Source organism: Argopecten irradians, unplaced genomic scaffold (genome assembly GCF_041381155.1).
Source record: "Argopecten irradians isolate NY unplaced genomic scaffold, Ai_NY scaffold_1096, whole genome shotgun sequence".
Classification (NCBI taxonomy): domain Eukaryota; kingdom Metazoa; phylum Mollusca; class Bivalvia; order Pectinida; family Pectinidae; genus Argopecten; species Argopecten irradians.
In genome coordinates, this window is record NW_027188563.1 from 867 (window position 1) to 17,594 (window position 16,728).

Consider the following 16,728-nt stretch of genomic DNA (forward strand, 5'->3'; position numbering starts at 1 on the left):
GTGAGAGCAAGTATGGAATATGAGGCCTTTAACTTTAGAAAGAATAAATGTATTATTGTCTCATCCAATGGAGTTAACCGAAGCCAGACAGTTGACAAAACAGAAAATGCAGATAAAAGCAATGTTTTATTGGGCACTATGCAACGGCTTATCCAATCGCTGGATTCCTTAAAGTCTACATTGAAAAACAATTCAAGTAGATCTTCAACAGATCTACAGCATATCAGAAAGAAGGACTTCAAAATTCAGGGTCTTTGCTTTCATTGTCATCAACCAGGACACAAGAGGATGAATTGCATCAAATATAAAAAGGACCACAAAGCATGAAACAGAACACAAGGACATCATGACCCGTAGTAAAAGACTTACCAGATGTCATATTCATAGATCACAGAAAATATGTTTTCCATGAATTTAGTACTCAATTTACTGTATTTTGATGTCATACAGTTAACACAAGAAACTATGGCACAACATAACTTTTCTAAGAAGTAGATGGACTCCCTCTTGAGTCGTGAAGCAGATGGACTCCCTCTTGAGTCGTGAAGCAGATGGACTCCCTCTTGAGTCGTGAAGTAGATGGACTCCCTCTTGAGTCAAGAAGCAGACGAATTGACAAGGAAAGGATCTGGATCTATAAGGATGATGGAAGTGTAGAGACTATTTATATTATGATTAAACGAGAAATAAGTGTAAGTTATGTGTTTTAGTGTAAGAAATATAGAAAACATTTTCAGCATGGTAAGATTTCACGACAGTTAATATTTTGTAGAGATTAATTATCATAATTCGGAGGTATACTATGGAAGATAAATTTTAATCCGGAATGTCATAATTGTAGGTAAGATGTCCAATATTGTAAATGTAAAGTTGGATAATAAGTATAGTGTGGTTATGAGAGCATAATTATATATTGCCAGATTTTTACCAAGTGATACAGGTACGTTTGTATAAAGATTTTTGTAACTTTAGAATATGTTTTGTATATTTACACGTGTATGGGAAGTGTTTCCCCGAGGCTTGTGGTGTAAAGTAGCAGGTGAAAGATGTCCTCTATGTGTTGTGAAGGGGAGAGGCCTGTGGGTAAAACAAAAAAAAAAATGTAGATATGTACAAATGTTTTTCTTTGAAATTCTGGAGGTATGATTACCAGAATTAGTTTTTGAATTCAAAGTTAGTAACATTTTATTGTAAGATGAATTTACAGGTTAGCAGCAATTTATCAGTTATATGTCCAGGAAGATAAAGTGTTGACGAGGACGTCAAGTTTTAGAAAACCGGGGGTAATGTAACAAAATAGGCCTAGTGGCCTGTGGTTTGGGCATATATCCGATCAGGTATCGGATCGAGGTGTTCCAGTTTACATTTAAGATACAGTGTTTTAAGATGTAACAAAACAGGTTAGTGGCCTGTGGTTAGGGCATATACCCGATCAGGGATCGGGTCGAGGTGTTCCAGTTTACATAAACGATACTGTGTGGTAGAGAATATTTGAAGATTCTGACATAAATAGCGCTAGGACGTAGCGTGGCAGTTTTATGCTGTGGACATAGAAATATAAATGCTGAAGATTGTTATTCATTGAGTTATTGCATTGTATGAATTAATTGTTAAGATGCGAGAGTGATTGAAATAATGTACGAGTGCATCACGTCACGATCTCGATCTTTCCGTCAATACACAAACATGACTAGTGTGTGGAATGTGTTCGATATAAGATTAAGTAATCGACATTACATGTAAATCAATGATTGTACAAACCCATGTGTTAGTTATCTCGCTGAGATACTGTCGATTTCATTGTTAGACGACTTTATTTAGCTGTAAATGTCGTTGTTGACATTCATGTGTTCGTCGCTGACAACTTGTTGTCAAAATGACGTAGTCGGCGTTTCGAGTGTATTCGTTGTAGAAATATTGTAAAGAATGTCTGTTATTATACTTAGATCGTCTTTATGTTTATGAAGATTTGTGCATTTGATTTAGGTACAGATGCATTGTGTACGATGTGTATTTTTATAGTATCGGAGGGATTATATTATAGTTCCTTTGCGTAAGGTTTCGGGTGTGAGACAGGCCAACCGAGGCTTTCAGCCAATCAGCGGGCGGCCTAGCCTCGCCCGAGGCCCAAAGGTTATAAATAGGGGTGAGCACAGGGCCTCGCCACTTCTGTTTCACCGGTACCAGCGAGCGGTCACTACGCTCTCGCAGGATAATAGCGCCAGACTAAATTGGTTACAGTTTAAGTTAGGATTAGACACTCACATGTTTTAAGAATACGGCTCTTAGCCTCTATGAGTTGTCTAATTATTTATTTCTTGGATTATTTGGTTATAGGATATGAAACTCATAAGTTTCAAGAGTGCGGCTCTTAGCCTCTATGAGTTATCATATATTTTTATGACAAGCCTAGGAAAGACTCTCATAAGTTTCAAGAGTGCGGCTCTTAGCCTCTGTGAGATGTTAATAGTTGATTTCTTAGGAAAGACTCATAAGTTTCAAGAGTACGGCTCTTAGCCTCTGTGAGATTACTGGAATATATGGAGATTATCATTCTTATTTAACACATGTTGTGACTTTCTCAGTTATATAATATATTCTTTAACTTTTATTACTGGCTTGAGTCTTTTATTATACTGGATCATTCCGGATAAGCAATCGTTGAGACTTGTAGTCTTAACCTACGGATCATACAAAATTTAAGGTTAGACAGGAACTGCGACCTGGGTGCTGGGTACTACCTGCACGCTACCAAGGAATACTTAGGAATACCGCACCCGGGTCCGGTTTTTGTCACAGTGGTGGCAGCGGTGGGATCCTTTTGATTGCTTGGAAAACCTAAATCTAGTAAATATGTTGGAAACGGAAGACAAAGGAGAGCACACACATCACGCAGAAGAACAGGGAGAGGGCACGTCTACAACTGGTACCGGTGGAACAGACGTCCCACAGGCTCATCATTTAGTGGACTCAGCTAATGATGAAAGCAATATAAGTACTCCAATGCTACATGGAAGTAGACTGGAAATGACGCCTTCAGGTACAACCGGAGAGAGGAACCTGCGAAAAGAAATGGAATATCTAAAAGAGCAAATGATCACATTGAGGCGAAAATTTGAAGACATGGAAAGGGTTGCTTTCGGGAATCAGGGAGGAAGGGATGTGCAGACTGGAAATAATAGTCTGACATCATATTGCCTGTATGCGGATACCATTGATGGAGAAAGTGGAACAAATCCCAGAATGGCCACTGGGATGGACTTCCGGTCCAGTAGTGAAGAAGAGAGAAACACTACTGGGGAAAATGGTGCAGCAGGAGGTAATGCGCTCAGTAATGACGAAAACAGGGATCTGTTGACCAGATCTGATAACCATGAGAGTGGGGTTCTACAGCATGGTGGAAATAAACATGGGCTATACCACTCTAACTATAGGTGTAGAGGTGGTCGAGGGTCGCATGTGAATAATCAATGTCTTGGTTTAGAAAATCAAGATGTCAGGTCCGTTCGGGAAACGAGGGACCTGGGGATTCGTCAGAGCGGAGAAAGTACTCATTTACCCGTCAGGCACCAAGAAGCAAGTGAAGAGTTAAACCCTCATCGAACAAATTAGAGACGTGAATGATTGCAGACCTACAGAGCAGGGAAAATCACAAAAATACAGGAAACCTGCAACATATGATGGCAAGACTAGTTGGCCGGATTACCTTATAAATTTTGAAATTATTTCTATGTTAAACCAATGGAAAGAAAATGAAATGGCATTTGAGCTTGCCATCTCTTTGCGTGGATCTGCGCAAGAGGTATTGGGTTGTTTGACGTCATCCCAGCGTCAGAATTACCAAATGCTAGTCGAAGCATTGACTTCCCGATTCCATCCAGATAATATGACGGAAATATACAAGGCTGAAATGAAAAGTAGACTTCGCAGGAAGGATGAAACACTTCCTGAGCTCGCACATGACATCAAGAGATTGGTGAGAATGGCTTATCCTATGGACTGTGGACAGATAAGAGATCAACTGATGCTGGACTGCTACATTGACAGCTTGAATGATTCAGATATGGAATGGGCAGTGTATCAAAGACAAGTAAAGACCATTGATGAGGCAGTGAGAGCAAGTATGGAATATGAGGCCTTTAACTTTAGAAAGAAGATAAATGTATTATTGTCTCATCCAATGGAGTTAACCGAAGCCAGACAGTTGACAAAACAGAAAATGCAGATAAAAGCAATGTTTTATTGGGCACTATGCAACGGCTTATCCAATCGCTGGATTCCTTAAAGTCTACATTGAAAAACAATTCAAGTAGATCTTCAACAGATCTACAGCATATCAGAAAGAAGGACTTCAAAATTCAGGGTCTTTGCTTTCATTGTCATCAACCAGGACACAAGAGGATGAATTGCATCAAATATAAAAAGGACCACAAAGCATGAAACAGAACACAAGGACATCATGACCCGAGTAAAAGACTTACCAGATGTCATATTCATAGATCACAGAAAATATGTTTTCCATGAATTTAGTACTCAATTTACTGTATTTTGATGTCATACAGTTACACAAGAAACTATGGCACAACATAACTTTTCTAAGAAGTAGATGGACTCCCTCTTGAGTCGTGAAGCAGATGGACTCCCTCTTGAGTCGTGAAGCAGATGGACTCCCTCTTGAGTCGTGAAGTAGATGGACTCCCTCTTGAGTCAAGAAGCAGACGAATTGACAAGGAAAGGATCTGGATCTATAAGGATGATGGAAGTGTAGAGACTATTTATATTATGATTAAACGAGAAATAAGTGTAAGTTATGTGTTTTAGTGTAAGAAATATAGAAACATTTTCAGCATGGTAAGATTTCACGACAGTTAATATTTTGTAGAGATTAATTATCATAATTCGGAGGTATACTATGGAAGATAAATTTTAATCCGGAATGTCATAATTGTAGGTAAGATGTCCAATATTGTAAATGTAAAGTTGGATAATAAGTATAGTGTGGTTATGAGAGCATAATTATATATTGCCAGATTTTTACCAAGTGATACAGGTACGTTTGTATAAAGATTTTTGTAACTTTAGAATATGTTTTGTATATTTACACGTGTATGGGAAGTGTTTCCCCGAGGCTTGTGGTGTAAAGTAGCAGGTGAAAGATGTCCTCTATGTGTTGTGAAGGGGAGAGGCCTGTGGTAAAACAAAAAAAAAATGTAGATATGTACAAATGTTTTTCTTTGAAATTCTGGAGGTATGATTACCAGAATTAGTTTTTGAATTCAAAGTTAGTAACATTTTATTGTAAGATGAATTTACAGGTTAGCAGCAATTTATCAGTTTATATGTCCAGGAAGATAAAGTGTTGACGAGGACGTCAAGTTTTAGAAAACCGGGGGTAATGTAACAAAATAGGCCTAGTGGCCTGTGGTTTGGGCATATATCCGATCAGGTATCGGATCGAGGTGTTCCAGTTTACATTTAAGATACAGTGTTTAAGATGTAACAAAACAGGTTAGTGGCCTGTGGTTAGGGCATAGCTTATACCCGATCAGGGATCGGGTCGAGGTGTTCCAGTTTACATAAAGGATACTGTGTGGTAGAGAATATTTGAAGATTCTGACATAAATAGCGCTAGGACGTAGCGTGGCAGTTTTATGCTGTGGACATAGAAATATAAATGCTGAAGATTGTTATTCATTGAGTTATTGCATTGTATGAATTAATTGTTAAGATGCGAGAGTGATTGAAATAATGTACGAGTGCATCACGTCACGATCTCGATCTTTCCGTCAATACACAAACATGACTAGTGTGTGGAATGTGTTCGATATAAGATTAAGTAATCGACATTACATGTAAATCAATGATTGTACAAACCCATGTGTTAGTTATCTCGCTGAGATACTGTCGATTTCATTGTTAGACGACTTTATTTAGCTGTAAATGTCGTTGTTGACATTCATGTGTTCGTCGCTGACAACTTGTTGTCAAAATGACGTAGTCGGCGTTTCGAGTGTATTCGTTGTAGAAATATTGTAAAGAATGTCTGTTATTATACTTAGATCGTCTTTATGTTTATGAAGATTTGTGCATTTGATTTAGGTACAGATGCATTGTGTACGATGTGTATTTTTATAGTATCGGAGGGATTTATATTATAGTTCCTTTGCGTAAGGTTTCGGGTGTGAGACAGGCCAACCGAGGCTTTCAGCCAATCAGCGGGCGGCCTAGCCTCGCCCGAGGCCCAAAGGTTATAAATAGGGGTGAGCACAGGGCCTCGCCACTTCTGTTTCACCGGTACCAGCGAGCGGTCACTACGCTCTCGCAGGATAATAGCGCCAGACTAAATTGGTTACAGTTTAAGTTAGGATTAGACACTCACATGTTTTAAGAATACGGCTCTTAGCCTCTATGAGTTGTCTAATTATTTATTTCTTGGATTATTTGGTTATAGGATATGAAACTCATAAGTTTCAAGAGTGTGCGGCTCTTAGCCTCTATGAGTTATCATATATTTTTATGACAAGCCTAGGAAAGACTCTCATAAGTTTCAAGAGTGCGGCTCTTAGCCTCTGTGAGATGTGTTAATAGTTTGATTTCTTAGGAAAGACTCATAAGTTTCAAGAGTACGGCTCTTAGCCTCTGTGAGATTACTGGAATATATGGAGATTATCATTCTTATTTAACACATGTTGTGACTTTCTCAGTTATATAATATATTCTTTAACTATTATTACTGGCTTGAGTCTTTTATTATACTGGATCATTCCGGATAAGCAATCGTTGAGACTTGTAGTCTTAACCTACGGATCATACAAAATATAAGGTTAGACAGGAACTGCGACCTGGGTGCTGGGTACTACCTGCACGCTACCCAGGAATACTTAGGAATACCGCACCCGGGTCCGGTTTTTGTCACAGTGGGTGGCAGCGGTGGGATCCTTTTGATTGCTTGGAATACCTAAATCTAGTAAATATGTTGGAAACGGAAGATAAAGAAGAGCACACGCATCACGCAGAAGAACAAGGAGAGGGCACGTCTACAACTGGTACGGTGGAACAGACGTCCCCACAGGCTCATCATTTAGTGGATTCAGCTAATGATGAAAGCAATATAAGTACTCCAATGCTACATGGAAGTAGACTGGAAATGACACCTTCAGGTACAACCGGAGAGAGGAACCTGCGAAAAGAAATGGAATATCTAAAAGAGCAAATGATCACATTGAGGCGAAAATTTGAAGACATGGAAAGGGTTGCTTTCGGGAATCAGGGAGGAAGGGATGTGCAGACTGGAAATAATAGTCTGACATCATATTGCCTGTATGCGGATACCATTGATGGAGAAAATGGAACAAATCCCAGAATGGCCACTGGGATGGACTTCCGGTCCAGTAGTGAAGAAGAGAGAAACACTACTGGGGAAAATGGTGCAGCAGGAGGTAATGCGCTCAGTAATGACGAAAACAGGGATCTGTTGACCAGATCTGATAACCATGAGAGTGGGGTTCTACAGCATGGTGGAAATAAACATGGGCTATACCACTCTAGCTATAGGTGTAGAGGTGGTCGAGGGTCGCATGTGAATAATCAATGTCTTGGTTTAGAAAATCAAGATGTCAGGTCCGTTCGGGAAACGAGGGACCTGGGGATTCGTCAGAGCGGGAGAAAGTACTCATTTACCCGTCAGGCACCAAGAAGCAATGTGAAGAGTTAAACCCTCATCGACAAATTAGAGACGTGAATGATTGCCAGACCTACAGAGCAGGGGAAAAATCAACAAAAATACAGGAAACCTGCAACATATGATGGCAAGACTAGTTGGCCGGATTACCTTATAAATTTTGAAATTATTTCTATGTTAAACCAATGGAAAGAAAATGAAATGGCATTTGAGCTTGCCATCTCTTTGCGTGGATCTGCGCAAGAGGTATTGGTTGTTTGGGACGTAATCCCAGCGTCAGAATTACCAAATGCTAGTCGTAAGCATTGATCTTCCCGATTCCATCCAGATAATATGATGGAAATATACAAGGCTGAAATGAAAAGTAGACTTCGCAGGAAGGATGAAACACTTCCTGAGCTCGCACATGACATCAAGAGATTGGTGAGAATGGCTTATCCTATGGACTGTGGACAGATAAGAGATCAACTGATGCTGGACTGCTACATTGACAGCTTGAATGATTCAGATATGGAATGGGCAGTGTATCAAAGACAAGTAAAGACCATTGATGAGGCAGTTGAGAGCAAGTATGGAATATGAGGCCTTTAACTTTAGAAAGAATAAAATGTATTATTGTCTCATCCAATGGAGTTAACCGAAGCCAGACAGTTGACAAAACAGAAAAAATGCAGATAAAAGCAATGTTTTATTGGGCACTATGCAACGGCTTATCCAATCGCTGGATTCCTTAAAGTCTACATTGAAAAACAATTCAAGTAGATCTTCAACAGATCTACAGCATATCAGAAAGAAGGACTTCAAAATTCAGGGTCTTTGCTTTCATTGTCATCAACCAGGACACAAGAGGATGAATTGCATCAAATATAAAAAGGACCACAAAGCATGAAACAGAACACAAGGACATCATGACCCGAGTAAAAAAGACTTACCAGATGTCATATTCATAGATCACAGGAAAATATGTTTTCCATGAATTTAGTACTCAATTTACTGTATTTTGATGTCATACAGTTACACAAGAAAACTATGGCACAACATAACTTTTCTAAGAAGTAGATGGACTCCCTCTGAGTCGTGAAGCAGATGGACTCCCTCTTGAGTCGTGAAGCAGATGGACTCCCTCTTGAGTTCGTGAAGTAGATGGACTCCCTCTTGAGTCAAGAAGCAGACGAAATTGACAAGGAAAGGATCTGGATCTATAAGGATGCTGGAAGTGTAGAGGGACTATTTATATTATGATTAAACGAGAAATAAGTGTAAGTATATGTGTTTTAGTGTAAGAAAATATAGAAACATTTTCAGCATGGTAAGATTTCACGACAGTTAATATTTTGTAGAGATTAATTATCATAATTTCGGAGGTATACTAATGGAAGATAAATTTTAATCCGGAATGTCATAATTGTAGGTAAGATGTCCAATATTGTAAATGTAAAGTTGGATAATAAGTATAGTGTGGTTATGAGAGTCATAATTATATATTGCCAGATTTTTACCAAGTGATACAGGTACGTTTGTATAAAGATTTTTGTAACTTTAGAATATGTTTTGTATATTTACACGTGTATGGGAAGTGTTTCCCCGAGGCTGTGTGGTGTAAAGTAGCAGGTGAAAAGATGTGCCTCTATGTGTTGTGAAGGGGAGAGGCCTTTTAGGCCTGATGGTAAAACAAAAAAAAAAATGTAGAAATGCTTACAAATGTTTTTCTTTGAAAATTCTGGAGGTATGAATTACCAGAAAGTTTTAGAAAACCGGGGTAATGTAACAAAATAGGCCTAGTGGCCTGTGTGGTTTGGGCATATATCCGATCAGGTATCGGATCGAGGTGTTCCAGTTTACATTTAAGATACAGTGTTTAAGATGTAACAAAACAGGTTAGTGGCCTGTGGTTAGGGCATATACCCGATCAGGGATCGGGTCGAGGTGTTCCAGTTTACATAAACGATACTGTGTGGTAGAGAATATTTGAAGATTCTGACATAAATAGCGCTAGGACGTAGCGTGGCAGTTTTATGCTGTGGACATAGAAATATAAATGCTGAAGATTGTTTGTTATTCATTGAGTTATTGCATTATATAAATTAATTGTTAAGATGCGAGAGTGATTGAAATAATGTACGAGTGCATCACGTCACGATCTCGATCTTTCCGTCAATACACAAACATGACTAGTGTGTGGAATGTGTTCGATATAAGATTAAGTAATTGACATTACATGCAAAACAATGAATGTACAAACCCATGTGTTAGTTATCTCGCCGAGATACCTTCGATTTCATTGTTAGACGACTTTATTTAGCTGTAAATGTCGTTGTTGACATTCATGTGTTCGTCGCTGACAACTTGTTGTCAAAATGACGTAGTCGGCGTTTCGAGTGTATTTGTTGTATAAATATTGTAAAGAATGTCTGCTATTATACTTAGATCGTTTTATTGTTTATGAAGATTTGTGTATTTGATTTAGGTACAGATGCATTGTATACGATGTGTATTTTTATAGTATCGGAGGGATTATATTATAGTTCCTTTGCGTAAGGTTTCGGGTGTGAGATTTAGGCCACAGATGCATTTCAGCCAATCAGCGGGCGGCCTAGCCTCGCCCGAGTCCCAAAGGTTATAAATAGGGGTGAGCACAGGGCCTCGCCACTTCTGTTTCACCGGTACCAGCGAGCGGTCACTACGCTCTCGCAGGATAATAGCGCCAGACGGAATTGGTTATTTCTTAAGTTAGGATTAGACACTCACATGTTTTAAGAGTACGGCTCTTAGCCTCTATGAGTTGTCTAATTATTTATTTCTTGGATTATTTGGTTATAGGATATGAAACTCATAAGTTTCAAGAGTGCGGCTCTTAGCCTCTATGAGTTATCATGTATTTTATGACAAGCTTAGGAAGACTCTCATAAGTTTCAAGAGTACGGCTCTTAGCCTCTGTGAGATGTCAATAGTCGATTTCTCAGGAAAGACTCACACGTTTCAAGAGTACGGCTCTTAGCCTCTGTGAGATTACTGGAATTATGGAGATTGTAATTCTTATTTAACACATGTTGTGACTTTCTCAGTTATATAATATATTCTTTAACTTTTATTACTGGCTTGAGTCTTTTATTATACTGGATTATTCCGGATAAGCAATCGTTGAGACTTGTAGTCTTAACCTACGGATCATACAAAATATAAGGTTAGACAGGAACTGCGACCTGGGTGCTGGGTACTACCTGCACGCTACCAAGGAATACTTAGGAATACCGCACCCGGGTCCGGTTTTTGTCACAGTGGTGGCAGCGGTGGGATCCTTTTGATTGCTTGGAATACCTAAATCTAGTAAATATGTTGGAAACGGAAGACAAAGAAGAGCACACACATCACGCAGAAGAACAAGGAGAGGGCACGTCTACAACTGGTACCGGTGGAACAGACGTCCCACAGGCTCATCATTTAGTGGACTCAGCTAATGATGAAAGCAATATAAGTACTCCAATGCTACATGGAAGTAGACTGGAAATGACACCTTCAGGTACAACCGGAGAGAGGAACCTGCGAAAAGAAATGGAATATCTAAATGAGCAAATGATCACATTGAGGCGAAAATTTGAAGACATGGAAAGGGTTGCTTTCGGGAGTCAGGGAGGAAGGGATGTGCAGACTGGAAATAATAGTCTGACATCATATTGCCTGTATGCGGATACCATTGATGGAGAAAGTGGAACAAATCCCAGAATGGCCACTGGGATGGACTTCCGGTCCAGTAGTGAAGAAGAGAGAAACACTACTGGGGAAAATGGTGCAGCAGGAGGTAATGCGCTCAGTAATGACGAAGACAGGGATCTGTTGACCAGATCTGATTACCATGAGAGTGGGGTTCTACAGCATGGTGGAAATAAACATGGGCTATACCACTCTAACTATAGGTGTAGAGGTGGTCGAGGGTCGCATGTGAATAATCAATGTCTTGGTTTAGAAAATCAAAATGTCAGGTCCGCTCGGGAAACGAGGGACCTGGGAATTCGTCAGAGCGGAGAAAGTACTCATTTACCCGTCAGGCACCCAGAAGCAAGTGAAGAGTTAAACCCTCATCGACAAATTAGAGACGTGAATGATTGCAGACCTACAGAGCAGGGAAAATCACAAAAATACAGGAAACCTGCAACATATGATGGCAAGACTAGTTGGCCGGATTACCTTATACATTTTGAAATTGTTGCTATGTTAAACCAATGGAAAGAAAATGAAAAGGCATTTGAGCTTGCCATCTCTTTGCGTGGATCTGCGCAAGAGGTATTGGGTTGTTTGACGCCATCCCAGCGTCAGAATTACCAAATGCTAGTCGAAGCATTGACTTCCCGATTCCATCTAGATAATATGACGGAAATATACAAGGCTGAAATGAAAAGTAGACTTCGCAGGAAGGATGAAACACTACCTGAGCTCGCACATGACATCAAGAGATTGGTGAGAATGGCTTATCCTATGGACTGTGGACAGATAAGAGATCAACTGATGCTGGACTGCTACATTGACAGCTTGAATGATTCAGATATGGAATGGGCAGTGTATCAAAGACAAGTAAAGACCATTGATGAGGCAGTGAGAGCAAGTATGGAATATGAGGCCTTTAACTTTAGAAAGAATAAATGTATTATTGTCTCATCCAATGGAGTTAACCGAAGCCAGACAGTTGAGGAAACAGAAAATGCAGATAAAAGCAATGTTTTATTGGGCACTATGCAACGGCTTATCCAATCGCTGGATTCCTTAAAGTCTACATTGAAAAATAATTCAAGTAGATCTTCAACAGATATACAGCATATCAGAAAGAAGGACTTCCAAATTCAGGGTCTTTGCTTTCATTGTCATCAACCAGGACACAAGAGGAGGAAATGCATCAAATATAAAAAGGAACATAAAGCATGAACCAGAACACAAGGACATCATGACCCGAGTAAAAGACTTACCAGAAGTCATATTCATAGATTACAGAAAATATATTTTCCATGAATTTAGTACTCAGTTTACTGTATTTTGATGTCATACAGTTACACAAAAAAAAACTATGGCACAACATAACTTTTCTAAGAAGTAGATGGACTCCCTCTTGAGTCGTGAAGCAGATGGACTCCCTCTTGAGTCGTGAAGCAGATGGACTCCCTCTTGAGTCGTGAAGTTGATGGACTCCCTCTTGAGTCAAGAAGCAGACGAATTGACAAGGAAAGGATCTGGATCTATAAGGATGATGGAAGTGTAGAGACTATTTATATTATGATTAAACGAGAAATAAGTGTAAGTTACGTGATTTAGTGTAAGAAATATAGAAACATTTTCAGCATGGTAAGATTTCACGACAGTTAATATTTTGTAGAGATTAATTATCATAATTCGGAGATATACTATGGAAGATAAATTTTAATCCGGAATGTCATAATTGTAGGTAAGACGTCCAATTATAAATGTAAAGTTGGATGATTATAAGTATAGTGTTGTTATGAGAGCATATTTATATATTGCCAGATTTTTACCAAGTGATAAAGGTACGTTTGTAAAAAGATTTTTGCAACTTTAGAACATGTTTTGTATATTTACACGTGTATGGGAAGTGTTTCCCCGAGGCGCCGTGGTGTAAAGTAGCAGGTAAAAGGTGTCCTCTATGTGTTGTGAAGGGGAGAATTTAGCCTGTGGTAAAACAAAGAAATATACAAATGTTTTTCTTTGAAATTCTGGAGGTATGATTACCAGAATTAGTTTTTGAATTCAAAGTTAGTAACATTTTATTGTAAGATGAATTAACAGGTTAGCAGCAATTTATCAGTTATATGTCCAGGAAGATAAAGTGTTGACGAGGACGTCAAGTTTTAGAAAACTGTGGTTAGGGCATAAACCCGATCAGGGATCGGGTCGGAGGTGTCCCAGTTGTACATAAAAGATTACTCGTGCGTCTCAGGATGTGGTAAGAATAAGAGAGGTAAATTCTGACATAAATAGCGCCAAGACGTAGCGGTGCATTTTTATGCAGTGGAACATAGTAAATATAAATGCTGAATATTGTTATTCATATGAGTACTTGCATTGTTATGAAATAATATTTTAAAGATGCGAGAGTAGTTGATAATAATGTACGATTGCCGATCCACGTCAGGGACGATCTCGTGTGCTTCCGTCAATACACAAAACATGGACCATAGTGAGTGGAATGGTGTTCGATAATAAGTAATTAGTAATTCGAACTATTTAACATGTAACTCAATATATAGGCAAAGACCCATGTGTTAGTTATCTCCTTGAGGATACTGTCGATTTCATTGATAGGACGCCGGCGCCTTTAATTACAGTAAATGTCGTGGTTGACATTCATGTGTTACTACCTGACAACTGGTTGTCAAAATGCCCTAGTCGGCGTTTCGAGTGTATTCGTTGTAGAATATTGTAAAGTATGTCTGTTTATACTTAGATCGTCTTTATGTTTATGAAGGATTTGTGCATTTGATTTAGGTACAGATTGCATTGTGATACGATGTGTATTTTTATAGTATCGGAGGGATTATATTATAGTTCCTCTTTGCGTTAAGGTTTCGGGTGTGAGGACAGGCCAACCGAGGCTTTCAGGCAATCAGGCGGGCGGCATAGCTCGACGAGGCCAAGGGTATAAATAGGGTTGAGACAGGGCCTCGCCACTTCTGTTTCACCGGTACCAGCGAGGCGGTCACTACGCTCTCGCAGGATAATAGCGCCAGACTAAATTGGTTACTGTTTTTTAAGTTAGGATTAGACACTCACATGTTTTTAAGAGTACGGCTCAGCCTTTGTTTATTATTAGTTGTCTAATTATTTATTTCTTGGATTATTGGATTTATAGGATTGACTTACTCTACGTTTCAAAGGAGCTCTTATCCTCTACTCTTTGAGTTATTATTTATGTTAAAATTGTGTGTAAGTATTTGATTATAGGCTCATGTAAGTTTCAAGAATAAAATGTCATCGTTTGTCATGTATTAATTGAGTTATTGCCTTTATTTAATGTTAGCTATGCCGAGTGATTAGATGTCATCGGATCGATGTTAGTTTCATTGAAACTCATAAGTTTCAAGAGTAACCCGGGTCTCTTTAGCCCTGTGTGTTAGTAGAATATCTATGTGTTACTCTTTATTATATTGTTTTTTCTTATTTTAACACATGTTGTGATGTTTATCAATTATATTCTTTAACTTTATGGTCAAAATGAGTAGTCTTTTATTATTACGATGATTATTCCGTTGATAAATTGCGAATCTTCGAATTTCAATTGTTAGTACGACTTTATTTAGAGTGTAGTCGTTTTATTGTTTTCATACTGAAAGACAAAATGATAGCGGCGTTTCGAGGTGTATTCTTTATACTATTGGAGGGATTATATTATAGATCGTCCAAAATTGTTTAATTTGGGTATTTGAGAGGCCAAGATGCATTTCAGCCAATCAGCGGGCGGCCTAGCCTCGCCCGAGTCCCAAAGGTTATAAATAGGGGTGAGCACAGGGCCTCGCCACTTCTGTTTCACCGGTACCAGCGAGCGGTCACTACGCTCTCGCAGGATAATAGCGCCAGACGGAATTGGTTATTTCTTAAGTTAGGATTAGACACTCACATGTTTTAAGAGTACGGCTCTTAGCCTCTATGAGTTGTCTAATTATTTATTTCTTGGATTATTTGGTTATAGGATATGAAACTCATAAGTTTCAAGAGTGCGGCTCTTAGCCTCTATGAGTTATCATTGTGTATATGTATTTTATGACAAGCTTAGGAAAGACTCTCATAAGTTTCAAGAGTGCGGCTCTTAGCCTCTGTGAGATGTCAATAGTCGATTTCTCAGGAAAGACTCATAAGTTTCAAGAGTACGGCTCTTAGCCTCTGTGAGATTACTGGAATTATGGAGATTATCATTCTTATTTAACACATGTTGTGACTTTCTCAGTTATATAATATATTCTTTAACTTTTATTACTGGCTTGAGTCTTTTATTATACTGGATCATTCCGGATAAGCAATCGTTGAGACTTGTAGTCTTAACCTACGGATCATACATGCATGTGATAACAATTCTTTCAATATTCAAAGGCGGTGATCGTAAACCATAAATATTCTGTCGACCATCTTGTTGACCAATCGCTCCAAAAACGCATTATGGAAATATAGGGCCTATGTATACCTTACACATATGAATTGTGAGAAAGATCCCTTCAGTACTTTATGAGAAATAGCGGTAACAAACTTTAACTATCAAAATCCAAGATGGCGGCTGGTCGGCCATCTTGTTCACCGATCGGTCCAAAAATGGAATATACACAACAATGGCGCTAGGGGAACCAGCATATGCAACTTGAGATAGATCACTTCAGCACTTTCTGAGAAAAAAATTTTAACTATCAAAATGCAAGATTGCTGCCTGGCGGCCATATGCATCTTGTTGACCGATCGGTCATAAAATACATTACTACGTTACGTGACAGAATACTGGATTCTGATTGGTTACACCAATGGGTACTTATTTGCAAATTTGCGGACACTAATGAAGTGGCGCGAAATTGAACGTGAATCTATTGTAACCTCATGAAACTGAATCTCGTTTAAGGACACATATTTCTACGATAGATTATATAATGTAACAACGTTTAACAACATGCTGTGTAAATGAAAATAACGTTGCAAGGATTACTTTGAAGTGTTTTTGTTACGGTGAAATGAAAAGAGCTCATACACATGTAAGGATAATGTACTAAACACATTATGGCCTGGTTGAGAGGACGCTTGTCTTGAATAGTGCCCTCCCTCGGCAACTAGGGCCCTAGGTGAACCTACATATCAAATTTGAAAAAAAAATCCCTTTAGTGCTTTCTGAGAAAAAACGGTTACAAGAATTGTTAACGGACGGACGGACGGACGGATAACGGAAATAATATCCAAACTATCATTATTCATAAGTCTTGCTAAAGAGAAAAAAACTAGTTATTGACGAATGTAAAAAAATATATACATATCTATAATACGTACCAACAACTTCCCTTCGCAAGCATTGA

General features: G+C 38.8%; 1 long non-coding RNA gene across 1 annotated transcript; it reads left to right on the forward strand.

Moving 5' to 3' along the window:
• The first annotated feature begins 1,138 nt into the window (after window positions 1-1,138).
• On the forward strand, window positions 1,139-2,611 carry LOC138313946 (uncharacterized). The gene is made up of 2 exons (XR_011207301.1): window positions 1,139-1,350; window positions 1,450-2,611. It is a non-coding gene; the product is annotated as an uncharacterized lncRNA (long non-coding RNA).
• Window positions 2,612-16,728: the final 14,117 nt, after the last annotated feature.